Raw genomic sequence first — 14,212 nt, forward strand, 5'->3', positions numbered from 1 at the left:
ACTGTTGAAAGTAGGATTTCAAATGCGTGACCACTTCTGTCAAGGTCAGGATCAATCCTGCACATGAAATTCGCAAAATCAGTAACAGATAGATTGTTTGCTCACTTGCATTAATTTTTGCATTTCTTAGACTGTAAATTAAATATTTACTGAATGCTGATTTTGTTTTCTACTTAGTGGCATTAAAGTAAACAGTGTTTTCTTAACTGTTAACCCCTCTCTTCAGCTGTATCATTTACAGCACCACAAAGCATTTGTAGTTGCTGCTGAGCCTCCAGACAGAGTTTGAATGTTAGAGGTTTGGTTTTTTCCTGCCTTTTTCGGTTTTGCAAAAATTTATTTTTACTGATGTAGACTAATATTTAGGAGGTTATTATAAAACAGGTTTTAACTGTTTTAAGCATGTGTATTTTTATCATGGTACACTTGGAAACTCTCCCTTTAATTTTTTTGTGGAAGATGTTATGATGTGCATGAAAGTAGTGTGTTACTTCTGACAAAAAGTAGACAAATCTTTGTAGATTAAACTGGGGATTCTTGGGGGGGAAGGCCATATCAAAACTTGCTGGATCAATTCCCAATGGATGCAGTAAACAATGATACTTATTTTCTATGAATTTTGACATTTCTTCACCAGCTTGATGTTTTGGTTGAGCTAAACTTTTCAATCAGCAGCAGATGGAAACTGAGCTTCCTACAAATGGAAATTTGTAGGAAATGCATGGTTTTTAGAAAATACTGTTTTAAGAAATTGACTTTCTAAATGCTCTAGAAGATTTGCAGTCAGTATTTCAGGGGAAATGTGTAAGCCAGAGCCTTCAAAATAATATTTGATAACATCTTGAGTGAACTTACTGTAACTGACTGATATATAGTCATGGAGCTGTATTACCAGCTTCTAACTGAAATCCAATGTCCTCTGTGTGCTGATGAAAATCTGAGGAAATGCTCCTAAAACTGCATATGGGATTTTCCCAAAGCATCCACTGAGTGCCTGGACAAATTTAGCCCAAAGCAACATAAGGCCCCCATCAGTCACAGGAGTCATGGGACCTAATTGTCTGAGTGGCTGCAAAAATACCACCATTCTAAATTAAAGAAAGAACTTAAAATAGATATTTTTGGTGGCTATTTTACAAAGCAAATGCAAAAATCCAGATCATAAATTTGCATTTGTGAAAGACAAAAGAAATGCTAACTGGTGTTAGTGCCTTGAGGACTGAGAGAGAAAAGTACATAATTCTGTGCCAAGGCCATACATTAAATGAAAAATAGGTCATGATGCCTGCCTGAGAGCAGCACCTGGCAGGAATTAGGAAGATGATGTTCGATAAAACAGAGATTTTTGAGGAAATGACCTGCCTGTGTTTTAAAATGGATTCTCTGAGGGGAGTTATGGAGAGTCTAGCAAAACCACACTGCTAGCCTAAGGAAGCTCAAGATGTTTATCTAATCACAGAGAAGCTACTTGCCAGTAGCTAAGGAGGTATGAGAGCTACAATCTAATGGACAAACATATAGTGAGCTTCCTAAATATTTGGTGGTAAAATTAATGTTAAATTGTCAGAATTGGGACCCAGATCATCAGTGGTCTGAAGAAGCAGCCTGGCTGTGAGACATGCTGCGTGCACTGCCCTCACTTTAATAGGGGTGGAAAGAAAGAAATAAAGGCAATAAAGTAGCCTTCAGTACAGGGAAGACAGATCTTAAAAAAGGGGTGACTGCAAACTGAACCCAGAGGAATGCACATGCTAAGTATTTTTTATAAAAGATTTTTGAAGGTGTGTTTTTGGACCCAGCTGATAGGGCAAGGGTTATTATGCCTCTTCATCTTTGGCTCTTGTGGTATTAAGATCCTCAGTGTAGTGAGTATTGCCAGGCTCTTCAGTGGGGAAACTGGGAGTGAAATCTAATGGCCAACAGTAAACAGGAGAGCTGACTAGTTAAAACATTATCATGCTGAGGTTTAAAACCCCCACAGCCAGCTAAAACCCTTGCTGGTGGTGAGCAGGTATTTTGTGCACAGAGCCTCTGATAGTCCCAGATGTGCCAGGACTTTTGTGCACATGCCAGAGTCCCCACCGAGTCCAAGGTTTCTGTGGTTGTTCAGTCAGCTGGCAAGCTCTGTGCTTAAAGGAGAGTTATTTGTCTTGTTGGCAAGTGGTAAAGCAAATAAAACCACTTAAGTGGTGGCTTAGGTTGGAGGGCCAAAGCAGTTTCTTCTGGATTGAAGGACTGAAGATTGTTCTCAGAAGCTAGTGAAGCCTTTTGTGTGGCTGTCACAAGTCAGGATTCACTTTTTTTGATCCAAGATTAGTTATTTAAGAAGGTATTTTATATTTAGCAAAATCAAGCCCTGCTCTAGATGCCTGTCAGAGTGTCGAATACTATGGAGAGTTCTGTTGAACTGAACAGGGAGAGCTAAGGAAAAGGTAAATGAGACCTTGATCCTGCAAACCTTCAGTGTTTAAGTTTGTTCTGCAAGCATAGGCCCAGGGCTTTACTGCACAGGTAATTAATATGCATGAATTCTCATAGGCTTGGGCCTAAATATTTTACTAAGGTACTGCAGGGAGCCTGTAGCAGTATGGGGATGAGTCTCCAGTCATTTCTACCTGAAATAAGTTTTTCCTCTTGTAGTTTGATGATCACACCTAAGTTTTGTCTTTTTTTTACCAGAGCTGTTTCAGGAACTTAAGGCATCTGTCATAGAGTTTAGGATGATGTCTGTCCTGGTCCTGTGGAGAGACTGTGAGGTGCTTGTGGGGATATTACTCCTTTGTTGGCTGTTAAAGGGGGTGGCTGAAGGCTCCTTCCACCTGTTTTTAAATTAGCTCTTTGTGGACTGAATGCATCTATTGAAAGATTGTGTTATAAACTCCAGCTTGTCCTCATGTCTGTGAAGTGTCGTGTGGACCAGTGATGCTGTGTAAATATTAATGAGTTAAAGTTGCTTTGTGAAATCCCAGCACAGGCTAATTGGAATTTTTTTTTTTTGTCTTAGTCAGGCATTCCAGAAGAGCAACCAATTCTAACACCAAGAACACTAAGCTTAAGCAACAATAATGCATTTAGAGACAAGAGTTAATGTCATGCTTTCAGCAGACAGAACAAACAAGTTGCAACTGTTAAGCCTGAGGAAAGGGTCTAAATTCAAAGTCCAAATCAAACCTCGCCAGCTGCTGAGAGAAGACAAAGATTTATTGTTGTGGAGTCTAAACTGGAGATTTGTCACTGTGGTAGACTCATTGCTTAAGTGATTAAGTGCACTTAAATACACCAATTAGAATGATGAAAACTATAGGGCAAAAATGAAATGCAGTCATCTTTAAGATTCCTATTCTGTGTAGTGTGTCAACTACAACCATGAGAACTGATTTCTAGCTCACTTTCTACAAATAAACTTAGCTTATTAAATGTCAGGGCTGTTAGGTTGAAATGCAGGGTCTTGTGGTCTTGCGCACAGTGGCAAGACACTCAGATATCAAATTTAAAGCACAAGAAATGTTGTTACCATCATCGTCATCTTATTTTGTAAGGTGGTCATTTATTTCTCAAGAAAATGTGCTTGTAACCTGAGTGTGTCATAGATGTTGGATTTCCCATAATTAAAAGTTTTCATGACATGTCCTGTATGTTTATGCTGAGGGCTGAAAATTGTTTACAGCGTGGCTTGGTCTGAAGCAAGGTTATATGATCCACTAATGCACTTAATGTTCCATGGGGAATTTCTTTTGCTATTTTTAATACTGAAGTTAACTTGATAGCAGTGTACCCATCTGGTATGTTTTACACAAATCTCGGCTTAGAGTCCCAGGCTACTCATTTCCTCAGTTTTCAGAGAGGGTTAAACCAGAGCCTGTCAGAGAAGCCTTGCAGCTGGCCTTCTTCACCCTGTGCAGGGGACAAGGGGACACAGAGTCCCAGGGTGAGGCTCAGGATACTTCTTGAGCAGAAGCCAGCTTTGTGCAGCAGCAGGATGCTGCAGCTGAGCTGATGAGCCCTCCCTGTGAAGAGAAGGACCTGGGCAGCTCTTGTGCAGGGCTGCACTGATGCACAATCACTGATCTTAGAAGCCAGAAGTGTCTTCTCTGTAGTGCTTGACTTGATGGATTTGTCTGCCTGCTCGGGGTAGGCTCCTGGATTGTGCTGCATTGTTGTGAAAGTGCCTTCTGGTCTGAGTGTCCTGCTCCTTGGGTCAGGACAAGGGAGGATTGATACAAGCACAGTAAGTCACTTTTATAGCAGTTAATATTGTCCTACATATTCCCAGAAATTCTTGTCAATAGTTTATGGTTTAAAAGTGCTGATGACAGCATGGTCTTAGCAGTCAGCTGATCTTAGCAGCTGGTCTTAGCAGTTAGCTGATGGTCTTAGCAGTCACCCCAAAAGCCACATAGTCTTGTGGGGAGCACAAGCCCCAAGGAGCTCTGATTAGCTCCAGGGTTTCTAGAAGTGTCTGAGCTGCAGGATTTCCTCAGACCTGGGAGGGTTTGGCCCGTGTTACAGCTGAGAGTGTTTTGTCAGTGGCTCCACAGAAGGCAGTTTCCACCCTTGGTGTCCTCCAGTGAGGAGTGTGTAGGGGCTGTGCTCTGTGGCACTGGAGAGGTGTGCAGGCCTCTCTGGGTCCCCAGCTCCAACACTCAGTCATGTTTTACATTATTTTCCCATAAACTGCTGCACTGAAAGATGTTTTTCCAGACCTTGGTAATTCTCATGGATAGAAGCTTTTTTTCTCACTGTGGCTTAGATGCATTTGTGGCTGGTTGCACACTGTTTGTGCTTGTGACAGCTCTCTCCCTTACCTGCAGAAGCAGCAGCACCACTGTGAGGACTGGTTCCCAGTGCACTCATGGGGTTTTTGCCTGTTGGGTTGTCCTTGCATGTTGTCCTAAAACTGCTGGGTATCCTTGTTTCTGCTGATAGTACTTTATTCTTTTGGTTTTCTTGCCATTTCATAACTGAGTTTGTGCACTCTCTATCACATGCCATGGTAAAGCTTCACTAAGTGCCCTTTATAGTTTGATTAATCCTTCTCATCTTCCAATGAAAATAGTTTGCCTTGCTGGTTCCTTGCCTCTTGCCCCATTAACAGTGATACAGTGTCTGTGGCAGCTCATGCCAGGTGCCTTCTGCACCCTCTGGTTTTGGTAATGAAAATGCTCTGTCAGGCTCTGTTGGCAGCTCCATGTGCTCCCCACACCATTCAGTGCTCCCAGGCTGGCTTCAGCTTTCTCCCTCTCCTTTTCTAACTAGCTGTCTACAGCACTGTCAGTACTTTACCAAAATACAGACAATTTAGAGCTACACTTTTTTTTTTTGTTTTGTTTTTTTGTAAGAGAACTGAATATTTTTAGTAAAGGGGCACATCTCATTGGTCTGGCGTGATTTATTTATTTTGTGTTTTATCCTATTCTTTGAAGTACCTCCCTTGCTTAATTCACTGTTATCCTAAGAAGTCTCAGTAACTTAGGTCTGCATTGTAAAAACAGAAATATTAAATACTCTGGAATAATTTGAGAGGTTTGAACAATTTATTAAAACTGTCTCAACATGAGGCTTGCTTTTGCAAATGTAATTTGCAGGTTGCTTTCAGTACATTCTCTAGTCTTACACTCAACCATGTCTTGAACATGTTAAGTCCTTTGAATTATATCTTGCTTTCTCCTGTCACAGTGTCTCTTTTCTTGCCCTTTAATTATTTTTTTCTCTCCACATTCAGTGTTTTTGTTCCCATTCAAAAATGAAATAAGTATTCACTTTGGAAACTACCATATCCTGCTTTTTACCTTGCTGTGTCTTTATTTATTTTGTTGAAATAGTCTAGGTTTGTTGGATTTGTTGTGATTTGTTTTAACTGTTCTTATACAGATCTTAAATTATAACTTAGTCTGACTTCTTCAAATGTAGTTGTATTTCTCTGCCTTTTGTCCTCACTAAAGCAGAGGGAAATCTTTGGACATCCCAGGTCTTTCAGGTGTTACTTGTACAAGGCTGGTATTGCTTTGAAGGCCTTATCTGATAGACTGGTATCATGATGTAGAAATTGAAATTAACTTTCCATTATTATTTTGAGAAAGTCTGTATTGCAGTTCTGCTGTCCTTGAAGCAGTTGGCAAAGCTTCTACTGAATTAAGGAAATTATAATGTTGCCCCAAGAGGTTTTTTTTATATTAGTCTCGAGAAGAGAGTATATAGCATGAATGACTCTCATTCACCTCCCAACAATAAGTTTGCACATTTGCTGCCTTCCTGGATTTGAAACGTGCCAGGTATCACGACACTGAGAGATTATGGTAGTGCAGGTTAAATAAAGGCATTTAGCATGTCTAAACCTAATTTGCAAAGTTTCTTACCTGCTTTTATGTTTAAAACTTTTTAATCTGTTCTCTTGCCACACATTTTTATAACTCTTGAAGTTGCAATATGAATTTTCAGTTTTACAAGGTATCGTAGGCTTTCTGATGGTGTGATAATTTTGCACCACATATTCCAAACCCAGTAATTAATAAATCACTCACTGAAAACTTTGGGGGCTTCAAGTACTATTCTACTCTTCTGTAAGTCAGGTAGATCTAAAAATCCCAGTTTTTTCTCAGGCCACATTCAAACTGGTAATGATTGATTGTGGAACTGTACTGTTTTTGGGCCATTGTTTTCTTGTTTCTGAGTAATATATACAGTAATATATAAAATATGATATATACAAGATATGTTGGTATATATTACTTTATATATAATATTTATGTTAGTAATGTATATGTAATAAAATGCAGTGCTGTCCCCCCTTGTGTTTGAGAGATCACCCAAGATCTCAGCTCTTCCACCCCGAGTTATGACCCCTTTGCATCTTGGCAGCGAACTCTTAGAGCTGGAGTTTGTGGGTTAGTCCAGGCTGAACACTGGAGACTTTCTTAGTCTAAAATAACCAACAACCCAAAAAACAGCCACAGAGAGGCCACAGACAGCTGCCCTGGCCAGGAGCTCCCTGGCATACACAGTCCTCTGTGCATTGCCCTCGTCCTCTTTGCAGTGCACACGTGACCCTTCTGCACGGGACGAAAATCAATGATAAACAGTCAATGAATAACGAGAAGCCTGCCAACCAAAATCTCTCTTGTTTGCCTTCGTGTTTGTTTTCCTTTCCTAATCTAATGTGACAGAGAAGCATTTAAGGGGAAAGGATGCTGGGAATGATGAAATTTTATGAAGCCTTTTCTCACAAATGCCTTTGTTGTAGGAGTGAGGGAGCTTGGTGGTACCCATGGTAGCCAACATTCCCTTGCAAAGCCTTGCACTGCAGGCTACAGCCGTGGGCTCCTGGGCTTAGTCCCTCAGAAAATCCCTCCTTGTGTCAGCATCCAAACCCCATGGCATTGATGCAGTAGGTAGGGACATGGCTGGTTCAGGGTGGGCTCTGCAGTTCTCAGGATGTGTTTTTATTTACCTACAATTATTTACATCTGCCTTTGGTATTCAAGGTGAAGATAAATTTTCTTTAAAGGTATCTTTTCTGTTCCAGTTTGCAACATTAGTTTGTTTGGGATATGTATTTAAACACACAGACTGGAATTATATCTGCAAGGCAATGTTTTCAGAAGCGCCTGGGTATTTAATTACCTGTGCTTTAGTCAGCCATTAGTTTACTTATTAACATGTACTTATTCATGTACTCTTTATACTAAGCATGGTAATAAACCAAAAAATGCTTTCTAACTGAAAGAAAAGCATTTAATATCTGATACACAATGTACAAGGTGCATCTGTAATGGTACAGTATTCTTTTACTCATGCTAGTGTAATTCTGTACATCACAGCCATTGCCTTTGCAGGAAGTTATGCTGTCAGTTTGGAATAAAAGTTAATATTAATGAGAGATGTGAGAATACCATAAAATAATAATAAACCTAAAATATATGCCAGTTCAAACAAATTGGCAATGGTGTTTGCTTTCTGTGAATGCTATAGTTGAGCAAGAACAACAGTGACTGGCTCAGGTCCTCAATGTTGTTCTTAAAATACAGGTCCCTCTGGTCTGATGGTTGCCAGCACAGCGTGGCGGTAAAGGGCAAATGTCTGAGGTTTGAACACTGTTCTTAATTTATAGTGAACAAAATACATGGCATATTTACTTACAGAGACTGTTAGCATTACTGTTTGGCATGTTGCAGTTTTAAGTTTAGAAGAAAGGATTCATTGAATTTGAAAATACAGTTTTGATACGCAAGATGTTTTATCATGCAGAAACTAACCAGAAGCCAGTGCACTGGCATTTGAGTAATTTCCATGTCCTAGTGGTTGTTATTCAGCTGGGAACAGTAAGATCAGATTAAAAAAAAAGAGGAGATTGCCTTCCAGTCTTTTCCTTAGTGCTTGAGCCAGCCCTTCACCGTAGCTGCCGTAAGTAGATTTTGCATTTGATACTCGGTAATGTGGCAGAGGTAGAAAAGGCTTGTCCAGTTCCTGCACTAGAGGGCATCCTTTTAAAGACACGGGAGTCATGCCAGGACAAGCAGAGGCAGCTGTGCCCTGTGGGAATGAAGTCTGTCCCAAACCTAGTCCCAGACCCAGGTGTGCCTGCTGTCAGAGACCTGGCGAAGGGTCACTGTCACTGCTCTGCACAGGCAGTGCCTGCACACACTGACACAGCCCCAGGCATTAAAGGGGTGCTGGGGAGCCTCTCCATCTGCCTCTCCATCTAAATGTCACTGTATTGCATATTACCCACAGAGGGGAAGTGCTGCCTTGGACACAGCCACGTGATGAGTAAGGAATAAAGCTGCAGGGCCCTCCTACAGCTGATGTAGTTGTATGACAAAGTTAAGTCTCACCCTTGAGCTTTGGTAGCCTGTTTGGGATGGGGTCCCGTACATGGCTTCTGCAAGGTCAGGTGAAAAATGAGGTTTATGATATATAGATCTCAGTCGACAGAAAGCTGAAGGAACTGTGATAACTGGCATAAAGCTGGATTATTTTAAATAGGACAAAAAAAAAATGGAAAATGCAGGACTGGTTGTTGCCTGAAGGTGTCTCATTTGTTTTCCTGAAGTGACTACCACAAAATAAGCTAAACAGCGAGTTAAAAGCAGTTGTGGTGATGGGTGCTGCATGTACATGTCCATGCTCCTGCAGACTGCAGGCTTTGTGACAGTGAGGACAGTTTACAGGGAGGTGCTGAGGAGTGACTGGTACCAGCCTGCCTGCAGCTGGTAAGGCCACAGAGTGTTTTTACAGACATAAAGTAGTTTCTAAGGCTCTGGAAAATTTGTGCTAATTGTTGTGGTATAACATGTCTGACTCTGGCTGACTTACTCTGTACAAACAGCAAAATTATCTTTGTTTCCTGAAGGTTTGTCTTCTCCCCAGCTGTTATTACATAGATCTCATGTCTAATCTGTCCAAGCATTTGTGCATACAGGCAGACATGGCTTTGTTGTTGGGCTTGTATATGTAGAAAAAAATTAAAGGTTGTTGTTTTTTGTGTATCCCTTGCCCCACAGTACTGCTGATTTATTCAGGTGTCTTTAACCATGGACACCAAAGCAAATTTTGAAAAATGTCCCTTTTGTTTCCATATAAATCTTATAAAATAATATGTATATTGATTATTCAGTTTATTCTCGAGCTGCTTTATATTCTTTGGACTGCCATTGATATTTTGTGTGTACACAACAACAGCATTATTAAAAATGTAGGTTTTTGAAGCTGATCAGACAGTTCAAAAAGACTCTTCAACATCAGGGGCCTCTGGAATAGCTTGCCTACTTCATTGGGATTTTGTCCATGAGCTTATTTGAGAAGTTTCAGCCAGGTTGATGCTCAAGTACATGGTCTTTACATGGCTGTGTGTTAAATGCTAGCTCCCACCTTTATGTCATCCATCCAGAGCAAAGATAATTTTTAAGTGATAAAAGGTGAAAAACAGGTAGGGCTTAGAGTAGGTGTGCTGAACAGATCTCAAGGGTTTGTAACACCAGCTCCCTACCTGTTCTGCACTTACTGGATTTTTTGTTTGTGTGGTTTGTTGTAAATGAACCCCAAGGTAAAGAGACTTCTAATAAGGCATACTAGGTAGAAGCAATTGAAGTACTTAAATTTTTTCTCTGTAAAGTGTTCTAGTGAGAGCAGTCTCAGCTGTGATGTGCTTTCATGACTGATATTCATAAATGGAACAAAGCATTTGCTGGTGTCTATGAAGGCAGCACCTTATAGTGAGATTTGAAAGACAAAATACAAGAAAACAAATCAGTATGATTACCAGCAACTGACATTGAATTTCAAGGGCATTGGCATAGGTGTTCTGTTCTGGTGAAACATCTCCTATGTCTCTTTTCACACTACATCTTCCAGCCTTGTCCCATCTTGCACTTGAGATGGTATAAATATTTGTGAGTGCAGTGACTTTTCAAGAATATCTGCCTTGGTAGACAAGTCCTTGGGCCCTTCCTTAGTTTACTACATCTTCTAATGCTGAACAATAATGGCTAAGTCAGAAGAATTAAAATAATTTTGAATGTGATGTAGTTTTCTGTGGAAATACTTCCAATAGCTACATTTGCCCAATTGTGTTCTAACAATTGCAGCAGAGAGCAAGTGAACACGAAATATGAGCAGGAGCGGGCTTACTGTATATTTTTAAATTAAAAAATAATTCTTCTTATGAAAGGAAAAGGCAAATTCCTCATTTATTGGTGAATTTCTCAAGTATTTCTCTATATGAATTAGGTTTGCATGGCCAGGTTTTGGTAGGAGGGCTACAGGGGTGGCTTCTTTGAGAAGCTGCCAGAAGATTCCCATGTGTCTGGCAGCCAATGCCAGCCAAATCCTGGGGGACTCACCACTGGCCAAGACAGTCAGAAAGGGAGGTGACAGGTAACAGATATAAGGAGAGAAATAAACAGTTACTGCATAGAAGTAATAGTAGCCAGAGAACAGTGGGTGAGAGTATGAGGAGCAGTTCTGCAGACACCATGGTCAGTGCAGGAGGAGGGGGAGGAGATGCCCCAGGTGCTGGAGCTGAGATTTCTCTGCAGACCTTGGTGAAGCAGCTGAGCTCCTGCAGCCCATACTGGACCATGGGGATCAGAGATCCACCTGCAGCCCCTGGAGAGCCCCACACCAGAGCAGGTGGGTGCCTGAGAGGAGGCTGTGAATCCATGGGAGCCCTGCAGGGAGCTGCAGGCCCTGGAGAGAGGAGCCCAGACTGGAGCAGGATTCCTGGCAGGGCTTGTGGCACTGGGGGGACCCACACTGGAGCAGGGGAAGGACTCATCCTGAGTGGGGTCAGAAACAGCAGGTGATGAACTGACCATAGCCCCCATTGCCTGTCTGCCTCCTCTGGGGAGGAGGGAGGGGTGGGGGGAAGGTGTTTTAAGATTTATTTTACTTGTTATTATCCTGCTCTGATTTTGGTAGTAATAAATTTAGTTAATATCCCCAAGATGAGTCTTTCTTGTCTGTGATGGTATTTGGTGAGTGACCTCTCCCAGTCCTTAACTCATGAACTCTTTGTTTTATTTTCTCTGTTCTGTGGAGGGGAGTGATACAGCAGCTTTGGTGGGTGCCTGGCATCCAGCCAGGGTCAAACTACCACCTGTAAACCAAGGGGTTTTATGTGTTCTTGATATTTCTGAGCAATGTAGAGAGTTTTGTGTGTGCAACCAGGCTTTGCTCCAGAAATTACACAGAACATGGCAACCTCTGAAGTCACTCAGCATTTCTAGTGTTGTTTTAGGGGAGATGTGGACAGATTGCTGTTTTCTATAGGGATTGTGTATTTTTTTTTTCTTGAGAATAGATAATACCAGATGCAGATTCAGCAAACAATGGAAAATAATTTCCAGTGAGCAGGCAACTGTTGTGATCTGCCCTTCTTTCATTTCTAGTTTACTTTCTCATGTGAGTTTGCTAATTGACTTGCCTTTTTATTACTCTTACTGTAATTCCAATTTTGAGTTTTCATAGTTCTTGACTTCAGCAGCATCTTACCATACTGACTGCTGCAGGTAAAAGATGTGTTTAGTGAATGCCTGTCTCATACAGTTTTCAGTTTGTCCCTTATCTTACTGAATCTTGCTTTTTTGTAATTCTTTGTTCTATAGACATTTGCAGTATCCTTTCTCTTTTAGCTCTTATGTGGAAAAAGCAATATTGATTTTTTAATCTTACAATTTGTATCAAAATGGTTACATCTCCCTCTACACTCTTGTTTTTGAATAGGTGATAGTATTCATAAGATACAGGTGAACTACAATACATAAAATAGATTACTTGTTTCCTATTCCTTGCCATTCCTAATATCACATTTTGGTTGGTTAGCAAACCTAAAAAGGTCTCTTTTTCTGGCTCTATCTGCAGCTGTTCATGGAGGGAGAGAATTCTGTTGAGCTGTGTACAGCAGTGCTTAGATTTTGTGCTCAGTCTGTTGCTCTGTATGGGGAGAGAAGAAAATGCACCCGTTGTGATTTAAATTTAGTAACTTCTAGTAATTTTGATGATTACTAAGATGCATTTTCTGATTATAAATAAACCACATTGTTTAAAATATTTTTGACTAGACTGAATTATGTCCCAAAATTGGAACAGGCTGAGAAGAGTTTGGGAAAGAAATTACCATCATGTTTTTGCATTCTTAACCGTAAATGGAAACAGAAGGGCATTGACTGACCAGAAACTTTAATTCTATAGCTCCTCTGGCTAATGTAAAACATTATATACTAAAATTCCTGTCAGACTTAGTTTGTCATGCTTTGGAAGTTCTCTTGGAGGACTGTAGGTAGTGGAAGGTGGCAAGCCTTGCCTCATTCAGCAAGCTCTAAAAGGAGCACTAAAAGCTGGATATGAGTAGATATTGGTGTCCTTTGGGACAAGCAAAAGAGGTAACCCAACAGCACTTTCACTGGGAGACCAAGGCCAAGCTGGCTGACACTTGAGGATAACCATGGGTCGTTGCAAAGACAGTCTGAGGAGTTCAGGAACTGGACTTTGGTGATCCTTGGGCATCCCTTCCAAACAAAGATATTCTATGACTGGTTTCAAATCATTGAAAGCAGAGTCTGAGGAATTAAATGTCCTCCTTGCTCAAACTCCTAGGCAAAGGCTGCAAGATTTGATGGGTAGCTAGGTGGTTATTTGAACTAAGAAGAGATTTCCAGGCAAAAAACCCTAAATCTGGTCATTACTTATGTCAGAATTTATTTCTTCCATGGACTCAACTATCTGTACAAGTAAATTAAATTAAATTGCTTGAGAAACTTGCTTCATTTTATGTAGTTTTGTCAAGGTTTATGAAATAAGGAGATAGCATGTGGGAGAGAGGAAGGTCATTGAGCTGAAGTTTCTGATGTAGCTGAACAGGAGCAAACCAGTGGTTTGATGTTCTGGGGTTTATCTTTGCCTTCCAAGAGCCTGTTTGCTTTCCTCTGTGTACCATGTCATCTGTCTTTGTGTGCACATTGTGTGAGTTTTAACATCCGTGAGATGGAGATGAAACTCCTTCCAGTGTCTGACCAGTAAACATGTTGAATTTGGGTGTCACTTCTGCTGTCTCATTCTGGGGCCAGAGCACCTGTCCTGTGAGGAAAGGCTGAAAAGGCTGGGATTATTCAACCTGGAGAAGTCTCCAGTGGGGCTTATAAGAAAAATGGGGACAGACTTTTTTTTACCAGGGTCTGTAGTGACAGGAGAAGGGGCAGTGGTTTAACTTGAAAGATGATAAATTTAGATGGAATATAAGGATTATGTTTTTATGTGAGGTAGTGAACAAGGCTGCCCAGAGAAGCTGTGGATTCCCCCTCCCTGTAAGTGTTCAAGCCATGTTGGATGGGCTTTTGAGCAGCATGGTTTAGTGGAAAGGGGTCCCTGCCCATGGCAAGCTGGTGGACTCCTTGAAAAATCTTCACAAACTTGGTACAAAGGTGTGTTTTACAGTTTGGGAAATGACAAATAATTGTCATATTTAAATATTTAAAGTTTAATGTTGTGAAGTAATACACAAGAATGTTTCACCCATAACAATATCTTTACTCTGTGTTGCGGTTTGACTAATTTGTATGATGTAGACATTTGATAATTTTTTCCATTACTCATTTTCTCTAAAGCCATGAAAGAAGTATGCAATGCTTGCTACTACTTTTATGGATTCAGAAGAGTCCATAATATTGGAAAACGTTTCAAACAGTAGGTGTGTTTGAAAAGTCTTGCTTGTCTTTCT

The 14,212-nt window shown here is 40.7% G+C and overlaps 1 protein-coding gene across 1 annotated transcript in view; it reads left to right on the top strand.

Annotated features, from left to right (window-relative positions):
- The window catches only part of ST7 (suppression of tumorigenicity 7), a 133,634-nt gene that overhangs the window by 4,824 nt on the left and 114,598 nt on the right, over window positions 1-14,212 (top strand). The window lies entirely within an intron of this gene.

This window comes from Erithacus rubecula, assembly GCF_903797595.1.
Source record: "Erithacus rubecula genome assembly, chromosome: 4".
NCBI lineage: Eukaryota > Metazoa > Chordata > Aves > Passeriformes > Muscicapidae > Erithacus > Erithacus rubecula.